The following is a 14,132-nucleotide window of genomic DNA, read 5'->3' on the forward strand; positions in this document are numbered from 1 at the left end:
AGCGTTCTCTTCTTCAGGGCGGTGTGATCCATGATGTTTTCAGGTTTGCTTACTTCTCTCCCAGCCCAGTCTAGCCCATTGAAATAATTCCAGAGAAAAGTTTTTACTGAATTCCTTTCTCTAGTATGAAGGGAGGAAACTAAAATACAATCTTGAGTACCACATGCATAGCAATTACCTAAATCTTTTCTAGCCACGACGTTTATAGAGCTGACTAATTTTAATAGATCATTTAAAAACATTATTTAGCAAACGTGGCTTGACTAGGCCACACACAAACACAGAGAAACAAGTCTAATTATTCTATTGTCACGTCACATAATTATCTGTGGTCAAATTATAGATTGTAGAAGGGGTAATTACTCCTAATGGTCTCCAAGAGTCATCATTTGCTTTTATCTGAATTTGGGAGGATTGAGTAAAGTATTAGAAAGTGATGTGGCAACACATTCTGATTTTCGGTAATTCACCCAAAGACTGATAATCTTGGAAGTAAACAACGTTTCCTATGAGAATTTACTATCTTGCGATGGGCTTGAAAAAATGAGCAAAGTATTACAGACTTAGATACCTAATAATTCGCAAGAGTGTTTCATGCAGTTGTTAATAGTTCTAGGGATGAATAACCAAAAAGGGAAGTTTGCTCCTATTTTTCTTTTTCTTTTCTCATTCGCCTAGAAAGTTTAATGTTTTCAGAATAACTTGTTTGATGAATGCTTTAGATTCTGAACACCTGGCAGAGTATTGACAAAATTACTCTATAAGCATATTGAAGAAGCACTTCTCCTTCTAGTCACGTTTCCTTTTTCAGTAGTAATGGTGGTGGAGAGGACAGTGGATTTAATGCTACTTAAAATATTTTTAGGGTGCTATATAGGGTGCTAACTATATTGATGTTATTATATATGTGTGTGTATATATATAAAATTTGTCTTCTTAGGGCCATGTCCAGGGCACGTGGAGTTTCCCAGCCTAGGGGTCGCATCGCAGCTATAGCTGCCACACAACGCCACAGCAACACAGGATCCTAAGCTGCACCTGCAACCTACACCACAGCTCACAGCAACACCAGATCCTTAACTCACTGAGCAAGGCCAGGGATCCAGCTTGGAAAACCTGGAAAGCTGATCCAACCTCCATACTGTTTTCCAATTTCCTCATGGATGCTAGTCAGATTCAGTTCCACTGAGCCATGATGGCAACTCCTGAAGTTATTACATATTCCTTCTTAATCCACTTTGTTATTGCTAAGTGTGTTCTCCAATTGTGTTGTGTAGTCTATTCCTCCAAACAGAAATAATTTCATGGCTTTGGTAAATAAATGATTAAGACCTTTATGACTGTTTTTGTTGGGACTCTGATAAGTCTGCGTATGCTTATGATGTGTGTCTTTCTCTGTGATCTAGGAGTTTTCCATCTGCTAAATGCCATTGAATAGTTTCAAAAAAAAAAAAAAAGGCTGCTAAGAAACTGGTTGGCAGAGAAAAAACATTCGAGCAGTAGAAATTCATTGAATATGATAGAGAATGTTTTGTTTTGTTTTTTTCCTCTTAAGCAGCTGGTTTGAAAATTCTCCTTGGGGAAAGTTGTTTTGTTTTGTTGTATTTGGAGGAAATCTGTTGGTAAGCTATTTGGGGCAAGAGCGACTGCTATGTGCATGCTCAAATACTGCAAGTTACTCCCATGCTGCCCTCAAAATCCAGGCCTTAAATCAGGTGGGCTGTCATTTTTCTTTTTCTTGCTGGGTATTATATGCATATGTAATTTTGGGTGTAGAGGCGACAGCGGGGCTAAATTGCTTCACATATTAAAGGGGTGAGTGTTGAGGTGTTTGTGTTTGTTTTTATTTTGTTTCTTTTTTAATTTTTTTAAAATTATAGTTGATTTACAAGGTTTTGTCAATTTTTGCTGTACAACAAAGTAACCCAGTTATATTTACATTTTTTCACATTATCCTCCATCACATGTTCCATCACAAGTAACTAGATATAGTTCCCTGTGCTATACAGCAGGATCTCATTGCTTAACCACTCTAAATGCAATAGTTTGCATCTACTAACCCCAAACTCCTAGTCCATCCCACTCCCTCCCCACTCCCTCCCCCTCGGCAACCACAAGTCTGTTTTCCATGGCCAAGAGTTTCTTTACTGTAGATAGATTCATTTGTGCCATACATTAGATTCCAGATATAAGTCATATCATATGGTATTTGTCTTTCTCTTTCTGACTTATCTCACTTAGTATGAGAATCCCTAGTTCCATCCATGTTGCTGCAAATGGCATTATTATTATTATTATTATTTTATATAGCTGAGTAGTATTACATTGCGTATATGTACCACATCTTTGTAATCCATTCATCTGTGGGTGGGCATTTAGGTTGTTTCCATGTTTCGCCTATTGTGAATCGTGCTGCTATGAACATAGGGGTACATGTATATTTTTCAATGAAAGTGTTGTCTGGATATATGCGCAGGAGTGGGATTACTGGGTCATCTGGTAGTTCTACATGTAGTTTTCTGAGGTACCTCCATACGTTTTCCACAGTAGTTGTACGGATTTATAGTCCCACCAACAGTAAAGGAGGGTACCCTTTTCCCCACACCCTTTCCAAGTTATTTGTAGACTTACTAAGGATGGCCATTCTGACTGATGTGAGGTGGTACCTCATTGTAGTTTTGATTTGCACTTCTCTGATAATTAGTGATGTTGAGAATTTTTTTCCTGTGCCTGTTGGAAATGTCTATTCAGGTCTTCTGCCCATTTTTCAACGGGTTGTTTAATTGTTTTTAAAATAGCCATTAGAAGGAAATTTCAGGATACCAAAGGGGAGTTGGGGGAGAGCAGTTAAAGGAAACCATACTTTCTTCTCAATAAAATGTCAAATAAAATCAAAAGAGACGCAGCTGTCAGCAACACTACTTCAGGCTTCTGACTTCCTCAGTGAGGCCTTGGCCCCAGAGCCAGATCTCCATAGACTCCTAATCTACCAAAAAAGAAGTTGTATCATCGTGGTAAATGTAACCCTCCCTGGGCAGGACCCTTCTGTTTGTTTCCCAGGAATCTTACAGGGAAGCCCATGAACAATTATTTTTGTCTTATTTGAGGTATTAAAGCATAACTTTCGGGGGTTCCCGTTGTGGCTCAAGGGAAACAAATCTGACCAGCATCTGTGAAGATGCAGGTTTGATCCCTGGCCTTTCTTGGCGGGTTAAGGTTCTGGCGTTGCTGTGAGCTGTGGTGTAGGCCTTGCTGTGGCTGTGGTGTAGGCCGGCAGCTATAGCTCCAATTAGACCCTTAGCCTGAGAACTTCCATATGCCACGGGTGCAGCCCTAAAAAGACAAAACAACAACAACAAAACCTTCTTTCTAAGCTACTAATGAAGCAAACGTGCAAACAAACCAGATTCCTTAAGGAACCACTTGGTGGGTAAGGCTCATTGCTTATTACAATACTGACAGGCATGTATCTTTAAGAGCAGGATGCAGGGACCCTGAGTTACCTTTCTTTAGATTATGGTCCTTGTCTGTTAGTACCTGTATTCCTTTTCCATGCATGTAAAAATCACCACTTAACTTTTCCTGGAGGCCCACCTGGAGATGTTCAAGTGCATGCTGAGCTAGAAAGAGGAGGATCAGGGAGAAAGAAAAGGCAGAGTAAAGCTGGGGAGAGGGAGTCCCAGGTTGGGGGGTGGGGGATGGAAATCATGCAATGAGTCCCTCCCTCAGCATTTGTAATGAAATGTAACCTGTGTCACTTCCAGATCTAGAAGCTTAATAGGTAGGTGTACTTTATGTTCTCTTTTCTTCTTATTGACTTGATATAGGTGAGGAGAAGGATCTTGGAAATTACATCTTCTTAATAGGCAGGTGCTAAAAATATAAACAACCACCAGGTCTCTGAATTATTCCTTAGAGAGATAATTGCCACCTACCAGGAACACCGATTTAGGACTTTACATGAGGGAGAAATAAACTTCTACCATGGCTGTACCCTTAGGAAGTTTAGAGTTTGCTTGTTACAGCCGCTAATGCTAGCCTAACTGATATACTCTGTTGGTGTATGGAGAAATCAGAGATTGTTCATGGGGGTGTAAGAGTTCAAGGATCAAAGATGACAGTTGTCTGATTGTTGGCAGATGGAAGAGTGGTTTGAGTGAGACATTCTCGAAAACTAACATGGCAGCCACTATCCCAGGGCTCTTCCCACTATGTGTATGCTGCAGAGAATGGAGGAAAAGAAAGCACTGAATAACGTAAAACATGGCTACCTCGGTCCCTGCTTCTGCAGCTGGTCATGAAGTCTAAAGGAATAGTCACTGCATCCTTCTTACACCTCCCATTCCACTTGCCCTCTACCCTCCACCAGCACCTTAGCAAGGCAGAGTTCTTTCTCTTTTTCTTTTTCTATTTTTATTTTTTTATTTTTTTGTCTTTCTCTTTTTCATTGGAGGCACCACACCTTCATTCCCAGAGCATCTGAGTCTATGGGGTCCTGGCTTCACCGGGATGCTGAAGTTTTGAATAGGAATACTGGGCAGAGGAGTGCTAACAGGCAGCCCAGGGGATGCTCTGAGTTCTAGGCGCAGTCCTGCTGGACATCGATATGCAACAGCCACCATACCTCCCTTTGATCACGGGGATTGTTCACTTCAGCTAATACAGCGACCACTTTATGCGTATACTTCAAGAATATGTACACATAACTGTTTAACTTTTCCCTTCATGCTTTTCATCTGCTTTGTATGTTTTTTTTTTTTCTTGGGGGGGGGGTGCCTACATTTTCCAGCTTTTTTCCTGAAATTCTCATTGAAATAATAGTTCTTAAGTGCCAATGACTCTCGTACTCTTTGATTGTGTTCATCTATCCTTTTGCTAATCAGTGAATGCAATATATCCTCAAACTTTTCTGAAAAGAAAAAAGAGACCTAGAACTCATCTGAGGTCCTCATCTTTGCCCTTGATGGAAGAAATTTTCACATATTGAGGTATGGGGAAGTCTGGCTTATACATATGTTGGCTTGAACTTTATGCCAAATAAATCAGCCTGTGTTATGGTCTGTCAAATATCCATTGTACATCTGCTTTAATCATTAAAGAGTCACTCATCCAGTTATACAAAGGGATAAGTTGCGTCCCACTGCAGTCACCCACCAACAGTGTGCCTTAACGGGAATTCAGACAGGAAAAGAGGATGAAGCATTCTATGCTTTGGATTAACATGCTGGGCTCCTACACTGTTACGATGCATATCTAAGGAAGAATTTCAATGACCTCAGATTCTTGCATCTTCCCATACGTAGAAAAACATGAAAATCACTAACTTGAGATCTCTGTTCTTTGTGATTAGCAGTAATTTTTACTAAGATGTTTGTATTTCCCAACCAAAAAAAATTCATTCATGTACTGGCTCATTCTCCTCAGTTCTACCAAGAAGATATTTCCCAGGCTATAGTCCTCAGTTTGACTCAAATAAAATTCTTTTCTATTCTTATTATAGATTGTTTATTGATTCATGGTATCAATACCCTGCATTATCTGTTTCCTTGAGTCAATATTCTGTTTTGATGATTTTAGTCTTTTCCTTTATGTTACTATATAGGAGTAATTAATCATACCTGTTAGAACAAACATCACTGAATTCTTAGCACTTGAACCCCTCAGTTTTCTCTTCACCTAAAGGCCAGTGCCTGTCTGTCTGGTGAGGAAGCTTACTTGGATAGCTCTTCTGTGAGAAGTGACTCTGAGATCCAGGACACAGCTATCCTGCTGATTGTTGTTACAACATGTGTGGGAGATTTGAGGCTAAACCTGGAAGTGGCATGTTTCTGCTCACATTCCACTATTCAGAACTAGTTGTCTGGCTGCACCTAGATGCAAGGGGGCTTGGAAATGTAATTTTCCAGGACCCCCAAGATGTTAAAATGGTTTGATGAATCTATAGTATTTTCTTTGCCACAGCTGTTTTTTATTTTTATTTTTCGAAAGCCAAATATTAGCTGATACTTAGTCTCCAAGCATATTCACGAAGTACATATGAATGACCTGTAACTGACCACATTTCTCCTGATAGTGTGGCCTCTTCCCTACAGGAGAAGACTGACTGCACATGTTCTTTGTGGGCATGGTGTGTGGACTGGCAGACTTTGCTCTAAGATAAGGAAGCTGGTAGTCTCTTCCCTGGAAGCCATTGCCCCTCTTAGGCTGACAGTTTAACTCCTGTGAAAGGCATTTTTACAGCTCCACGTCAGAGGCATTTTCCTTAAACAGGTTCTTAGGTGTGGAGGTCGGAAAGAAGGCTTTGACTTGGCAGCCATTGAACACCTAACTGTTAAACCAACTGTCTTGCATTAAAGTTGTTCTCATATTCTGACTATATCCCTGTGGACTTAAGGAACTCCGTCCATAGCTGCTCTTTCTCCTGTACTGAGCTGTGTTTCTCTCCACTCTCATTTACATATCACTTTGGCCGCAGCTATTTTTGATCTTTCAGCAATTCATAAAATCTTGTTTGACAGTACTTTCCTTCCATTATTCAGCAATCATATTAACCTCTTCTCCTTTTTGCTCTTTACCAAAATTTATATTTCAATAGTTTCTGGCTTTTTTTTTTTTTTTGAAGAGGAGGTACATGATTTTGTTCAAACTATCCTCCTGAACTAAAAGCTCTGTGTTCACTTAGCAATAAATGATTATCCATGCCGATATAGCCATTTTCTGTATCATTAAATAATCTCCTAAAACAAATTTCGAAGCGTAAAAAATATTCCATTTTATAGTATACCCTAAGTTACTAACGTTCACTGGTTGAATATTTAGCTTCTTTTTGATAATTATAAGCAACCCTGCAGTTGACATTCTTATACCTGGGATGTTAAATGCTTGATGATTTTCTTAGATAAAATTCCTCAAAGTGGAATTGCTTTTTTATAACTTTTTTATGTATGTATGACAAATTGCCCTACTGAAACACCATACTGTCTTATAAGCCTTTTCGCAGGAGGTGTTATCATTAAATATATTTTCTTACCACTAGCACTTTCTCCTGGATGCCTTTATGTCCTCAACTGTAAAATATAGCCTAGGAATTGGAGTCTTATAAACATTAAACATATACTTCATAGGCACCTACAATCTAAATATACAATAACTTTTGTTTTAAAAAATAATGAATTATTGGAAAAAAACAAAAGAGCCAGCTGTCTGTTTCTCAGGATCATTAAAAGGGTAAATGAGATAATATATGTAAAAATACACAGATGTGACTGAGGGGGCATGGCTTATGTGACACCCAATTATGCCACTTTGTCATATGGACTGTTTTGGGCTGGTGATGATCAAAGCCTAACAGACTGAGGAAGAGGTGTTTTTGTTTCATATCTCCCTTAACTGCCTAAAAGAATTTAGATAGAGGGCCTGTACAGGAAGAGAGCTAATACCAGATATAACTTTTTATTTCAGAAAGACTTATCTTCAGGTCGTGGCCAATATCAGCCCTTCATGCCTTCCTGTGAATTGCTTTCTTTCACTTTGAAGTCCCCAAACTCTTACCCCCTTCTTTTCTCAGAAGGCATATCAGCATCAGTCGTCTGACTGCCTTATAGCCTCGTATCTTTGGGGTTTCCATATGTATGAGATGTATTTATTTTTCTTCTGTTAATCTGTCCAGTGCCAATTTTAATTACTAAACCAGCCAAAGAGCCTAGCATAGAAGAGAACAGATTTTTTTCCCCTAGGATAAAAGGGAAAAGCCTAGAATAGAAGGGAAAATTATTTCTATATACACTTTCTTATATATAGTATATATACTATACTATATATGCAGTGTACATGCATACTACATGTATATCCTATGTGATATACATGTAGTATGTAAGTGTTAAGTATGATTGTTCTCTCTCCTAATCCAGGCCTCTTGAATGCAAGAGTCAGCTAAATCCCCAGGCCCTAGCTAGGACACAGGAAAGCAAGCACATCACAGGGACAGCAGCTAAGCTTCCGGCAGGTGGTGTGACTGACCCATTACTGAAGAAGATCAAAGAGACCAACAAAGGATTGGCCTCAGGGAATTTATTTTCCCTTGGCCAAGCATTCAGATTCCCTTTTAATTACAGATTTATCTGAGCATCTGTGTGTGAGCAATTTATCCAGAAGACTGCCAATCACCTCCTTCCTGCACCATCCCTGTGGCTAAGGGATTTTCTGCTCACCCCCATTCTCACTGAGTCTTTGTAGGAATACGAGCCAGGTATAGAAAGGACACACTTCTGGTTCCCTCCAGAGCTTTGGGGTTGGCAGGAAGGAAAGGACAGAGCTTTGGAAAGAATAAAGAGGAAAGAACTAGCTTAATAAACGCTATGGGTATTTAAATGGATTTAAACCTTGCATGTGGATAGGTGATTTCTTTTTTTTCTTTTTATCTTTTTTTTTTTTTTTTTTTTGCTTTTTAGGGCTGAATCCATGGCGTGTAGAAGTTTCCAGGCTAGGGGTCAAATTGGAGCTGAAGCTGTCAGCCTACACCACAGCCACAGCAATGCCACAACTGAGCTGCATCTGTGACCTACACCAGAGCCCATGGCAACACTGAATCCTTAACCCAGTGAGTGAAGCCAGGGATCGAACCCAAGTCCTCATGGATACTAGTCAGGTTTGTTACCACTGAGCCATGATGGGAACTCCACTATTACAATTATTAGAAAGTTAGGTCCGTAAATTATGCAACAAAGAGAACTTGGGTTGGACAAGTGAAACAATTGTCCAGATGTGTCTCTGCCTTGATTTTTTCTGTAAATTTAGGATCTTTGGGATGAAGTGCGGGCTACGCAGAATATTTTACACTAGGAGCCTTATTTTCTTCTTCCCCTTTTCTTTCTCTCCCTCTGCCCTTCCTGTCCTGGAGTACATACACCCTCGTCAGTTAAAGGCAGTCATTGTTTTACACTGACATCCAGCTCTATAATACATTTGATCAGGAGTAATTGTCACCAGACCCATTCAAGCAGTCCTTGTGTCCTGCTTTGTTTTCCACATCTGTGCCCTGAAGTCAGCTCTGAGCAGGGACAGTGTGTTGTTGTTTTAGGGAGGCAACGCTCGAGGCAGGTGTCTAAAACAAGGAGGTCCTTTCTGAGTTTATATCATTGCGGTCATGCATGCTTCTGCTGGTAACAGGTATTAAATAATCGTGGCTTTAAAAGCAACCAGTTTTTTTTTTTTTAAGTTATTTCTTCATTTAGTTTTGCTTTTTAGGGCCACATGTGCAGCGTAAGGAAGTTCCCAGGCTAGGGGTGGAATCAGAGCTGCAGCTGCCAGCCAATGCCACAGCAACGCAGGATCCAAGCTGTGTCTACGATCTACACCACAGCTCATGGCAACGCCAGATACTTAACTCACTAAGCAAGACCAGAGATAGAATCTGCAACCTCACGGATACCAGTTGGAGCCACAACGGGAACTTTTTTTTTTTTTTTTTTTTTTTTTTTTTAATTTACATAAAAGAAGTCCAGAGTGGGGCAGTCTAGAGCTGGTAAAAAGGCTGTAAAGTGGTCTTGGCAAGACAGTTCATTTCTCTTTCACATAAAGGCAAGAATATAAGTAGTTCAGGGTGGTTGGAGAAGCCGTGCACAATGATCTAAGACCCAAATCAACTTTCTGTTTTGCTCCCTAGAGGACTGGTACCCAAGACTGAGTAAAAGGCATTCCACGCAGGTACTGAGGAGCAGACTAGAGGAAGGGGGACAGAATGGACACATGAACTTCTTTTTAAGACTTGTAGTGCAAGTTGCATGCAATGCCAGACCTTACGTCCTGTAACTAGAATAAAGTCACTTGACTATGCCTTTCTATAAGCAAAGCTGGGGGGAAAAATGTATTCCAAATTTCCAGTACCCAACTAAATTTAATTGTGGTTTATTAGAGCAGAAGAATTATAGAATTGATACTGGGGAACAATTAGCAGTTTCTGCTACAGTAGAATATTTTACTTGGTGGAGAACTTGGACAAATAAATCCTTGATCTGATAAAGTCATAACTACTTAAGGAAAGAAGAATGTTAACTCCAGGGAAATCAGTAAGAATTACACAAGAAGATAACTATAACTATACCTGTGTGACTTGGCAATAAACAAGTATTTATGAAGTCATAATACTATAAACACGGTTTTAATTTTCAACTTTTAGAGGCGATTTACAGACAAAGCACGATGCAGTTGATTATGCTAAGAAAGAGAAGGTGAATTATATCAACCTGGACAATGTAGAAGGAAAATATGGATGACAAATTTGGTGCATGGAAGAAGGGAAAAGAAACAAGAAAAGATTTAGGGTACCAATATCATCATATTACAAATCGAGGAATGAATTTTTAAAGGTTAAAGGAATAAAGATTTGAGGATGTGTGGAGTGTGACTATTGCTTAGAGGTACAAAAGTAATTAATAGAGACTTTATATAAATAGTGGTACAGTTACGTGGGTCTACTGGGCTTAATCAGGAGAAACAAATGACCTAGGTACTCATCCATTAGACTGTGCCACTATGCACTGATTAGCTTCCCCTTCCCAGTGGAGTGGTGTCCTGTGTTTAATATGACTACAGGGATGCAGGGGGGATTCTGTGGTCTTGGGAGACAGCTAAGAGGATGTCACTGTGGCAGGAGTAGATGAAATAAAAAGTAATACATTGGAGGGATGGAGGAATGCACATAAATAAATTTGTGGTCCTTAACACAATGCCTTTACATAAGTAGGTGCACCAAGATAACCCAGCAGGACGTAATAAACTATTTGAGCCTCCTGTACTCACCAAGTGACCTTCCACTTAGCCTTCTTGTTTGCCCTTTTCCCAAGGGAAAGGATATGCGGGCTTGAGAGCATCTCCCCAGGACCTGTGAACAAGTACATTTTGTCCTTAGTGAATTTTAAATTTATAAACTGGCATTCTAATTTATAGAGCAACCTTTTCTTTGAACCCGAATAGACCATGAGAGACTGATCCATCTTTTCTGTCATAGTATGAGTTTCTGAGCCTGGGAAGCTAAAGGCTGCAACTTGGGCCGTATTGGCTTGACCGAGGTGTGTGACATCACAGAGGAAGCTCCAGTGGTCAGCAGAGCAGATCCTGGAGCTGTCCCTACTCCCTTACTTGGCTTCCTCTCAGCTACATAATGATTATTGGAGGGAATTAACCCTCACTTATAAAACTGGGGACAGCTGGACTTCACTGAAGTTGTCCTCCACTATTGACCAGCTGATCCTCTGCCTGTGCTTCTTGGACCTTTTTCGTTCTCCTTATGTTTCTTTGTGCCCAAATCTTCCCTCCACGGAGGAATGAGGTCCATTGTGGTCCAAGGAGGATGTGGTCCTCACCCTTCCTTGCCAGCTCCTGTTCCAACCATCCCTCAGATCAGGTTCTCAAGTCCTATTTTTTTCACTCCAGGAGTCCTTGGGTTCAAATCTTGGCTCTACCACTACCCAGCTGAGAGTATCAAGTGAGGGAAATTATTTAGCAACTTGAGAACTCATTATTTTCATCCATAAGTGTAATGGGTTGACTTTCATGAAATACAACGACCTCCCATGGTGGGAAATTAATCAGTCTGTGGACTTGTGTCTTACCAGTATAGACATTTTCAGGCTTCACAGACATGCTGAGATACTTAAGGATTCCCCTAGACCCACAGTTCTCAATGCAATCAATGAAAAACATGATTTCATCTTTTATGTAAATATAATTCAAGAGTTTGAAAATGATAGTAATTATATTATTTATTCAGTCTAGAGACAATAGTTAATGCTTTGTAATAATGTCCTGTGTTGAGATCCAGCTGCCCTCCCTCTTCTAAGCCCTGTAGATCAGGGCCACACCTTTAATAAGATTCTCATAATCACTCCTCTATATGCCTGTGTTTGCTGCTCTGTCTTTGGTTGGGAACGGCTCCTAAGGCCTGGCTCTCTGCCCTCTGCTGATGTTTCAGCATCACTTAAACCACCTCCTTCCTTCCTCTCTCCCTCCTTTCCTCCTTCTCGCTCTCCCTGCCTCCTTCCTTCCCTTCCTCCCTTTCCCTGTTCTCCATCGTTTTCTATATTTGTTTGGCACTTCAGGCTGCATTTTATCTAGCTGTATGCATCTCAGAGGTTATTGACTTATTTATCTATATTTAGCACATCTTAATGCTGCCAATGTCTCAGGAGCAACTTGCCTCTACGCTTAGTTTTTTTTTTACCCTCTTTATTTGCTATCTTGTCGCTATAACAGATTCTAACATTCTCATAATATCAGATATGTCCCATATATAAACGTTAGATAGATGCCATATGCACATAAATATTTTAAGTTCCTTCTTCCTCGGTTTTTCACTACATTAAAATGTTTGAAGTCTAGACCAGTTGGACAGTCCCAGTTTTTTTTCTTTCATCTTTATCTTCCTATCCTTTTCTTTCCCTGGACTCCCATGGCTACGAAGAAATATGGGAGTTCACCTGACTGAGACAAGCCTTTGCTATTAGTGAAAATACCACAATTGGGGCTTCTTAATGTTTTATTTTTCTATCATAATTATAGCTTCATTAAACCTAGAGGCAGTGGCCACACCTAGGGCTTTTATAGAATATGCAGAAATCAACCCTCTCCTTTGCTCTTGGGTGTGTGTGTGTGTATTTTCCATTTGGTGACATAGCCTTCTACTTCAGAGCTTGTCTCAGCTGTTTCACCAAAGATCTGAGGGGTGGTTTGGAGAACTGGAGGAGGAAGACCTTATCACTAATATCTTATTGCCTTATTCACCCATTAGGGGACCACACCTCATCTTAACTGCTTACCTTTCAAAATTCTTAGGGAAGTATGGAGTTTTACTCTCCCAAAGACCACACCCTAGCAATTCAGGAACACCGAGCTTACTCTGTTTTGCATTTTGCTTCCACCAAACATTGGGTCATATTCAATGTATATTTATGTCTACAGGTAAGAGAGAGGTTACAGTGACATATCTTACCAGTATAGACATTTTCAGGCTTCACAGACATGCTGAGATACTTACACCACTGTGATCAAAACCACGTACCAGACCCTAAATCTTTGTGTTTTGAAGTCAAAGACCTTTTCTTTAGCCTCCCCTCAGTCTCAAAAGGCTGACTCAAGAGTTAATGATTAGGAAATATTGGTACAGCTTAAAACTAGGTAAAACAGTCTCCACTATGTTAAGTCCTTCCTTGGCCCACTAATTTATTACTAATGTTTACTTTCTAGTTAGAAGTTGAAAGACTCCCTAACTCCCCTTCCCTGTAAGCCATCTTCATTCCAGAGAGAAGGTCAAGGAATGATAACCCCAAAGACAACCAGAAACCACTACAGACCCACTGACGCCAGATTTGATGGCTCTGAAATGATCTATGGATGAAGACTAATACAGACACCTTAATCAATAACCCTGTCTTCCGAGCCAAACCTATAAAACCCCTTGTTATCCCCTCTCAAGACAGGACATAATTTTGAGGCACTCGCCTGCTGCGTCCTCCTTTGCCTGGCAGACCAATAAAGCTGTTCTTTCTCTTCCTCAAAAGTCTGACTTAACTGGTGCAGGTGTACAGAGGCCCGATTTTTGGCTACAAGATTGAATGAAGTAATGACATTTTTAGGAGACCTCCAGTTTAAGAAAAAAAGTGGAGGAAGGTTCTTTATCCTTAGGCCCCTTCAGAGCCCTGAGTATATATCTCTTACTGACCCTTAGCTTCATCTTGTGCTTCATTAAATCAGCTAGTATTCCTTGGACAGTGTTCCTAGAAATTTTGTTTCCTCTCCCTGGTGTAATCTTGTGTGTTTTTTCCTAAATTCTCCATAAGCACATAATTCTACATAAGTGGATATCTTCTACCTAGATGTGTGTGTGTGTGTGTGTGTGTGTGTGTGTGTGTGTGTGTGTGTGTACTTGTTTGCCTTACTTTATTTTAATCAGATCTTCAAGCAATTTGCATCACTGGTTATGTCCTTTGCATCTTGTTTCCTTTCTAGAATCTTAGGATCTAGAATCATTCAAAGAGTAGGCCTGTAATTTCTTTTCTTTTCTTTTTTTTTTTTGGTCTCTTTTGCCATCTCTTGGGCAGCTCCTGAGGCATGTGGAGGCTCCCGGGCTAGGGGTC

At 40.1% G+C, this 14,132-nt stretch overlaps 1 protein-coding gene across 25 annotated transcripts in view; it reads right to left on the bottom strand.

Annotated features, from left to right (window-relative positions):
• The window catches only part of EPHB6 (EPH receptor B6), a 73,067-nt gene that overhangs the window by 27,135 nt on the left and 31,800 nt on the right, over positions 1–14,132 (bottom strand). For all 25 annotated transcript variants that reach the window (XR_002340344.1, XR_002340347.1, XR_002340345.1 and 22 more), the window contains one exon: positions 10,801–10,882. The gene's annotated coding sequence lies outside the window, so the exon portion shown is untranslated. The remainder of the gene's footprint in view (positions 1–10,800; positions 10,883–14,132) is intronic.

The sequence above is a fragment of the Sus scrofa genome, chromosome 18 (assembly GCF_000003025.6).
Source record: "Sus scrofa isolate TJ Tabasco breed Duroc chromosome 18, Sscrofa11.1, whole genome shotgun sequence".
In the NCBI taxonomy this organism is placed as follows: Eukaryota; Metazoa; Chordata; class Mammalia; order Artiodactyla; family Suidae; genus Sus; species Sus scrofa.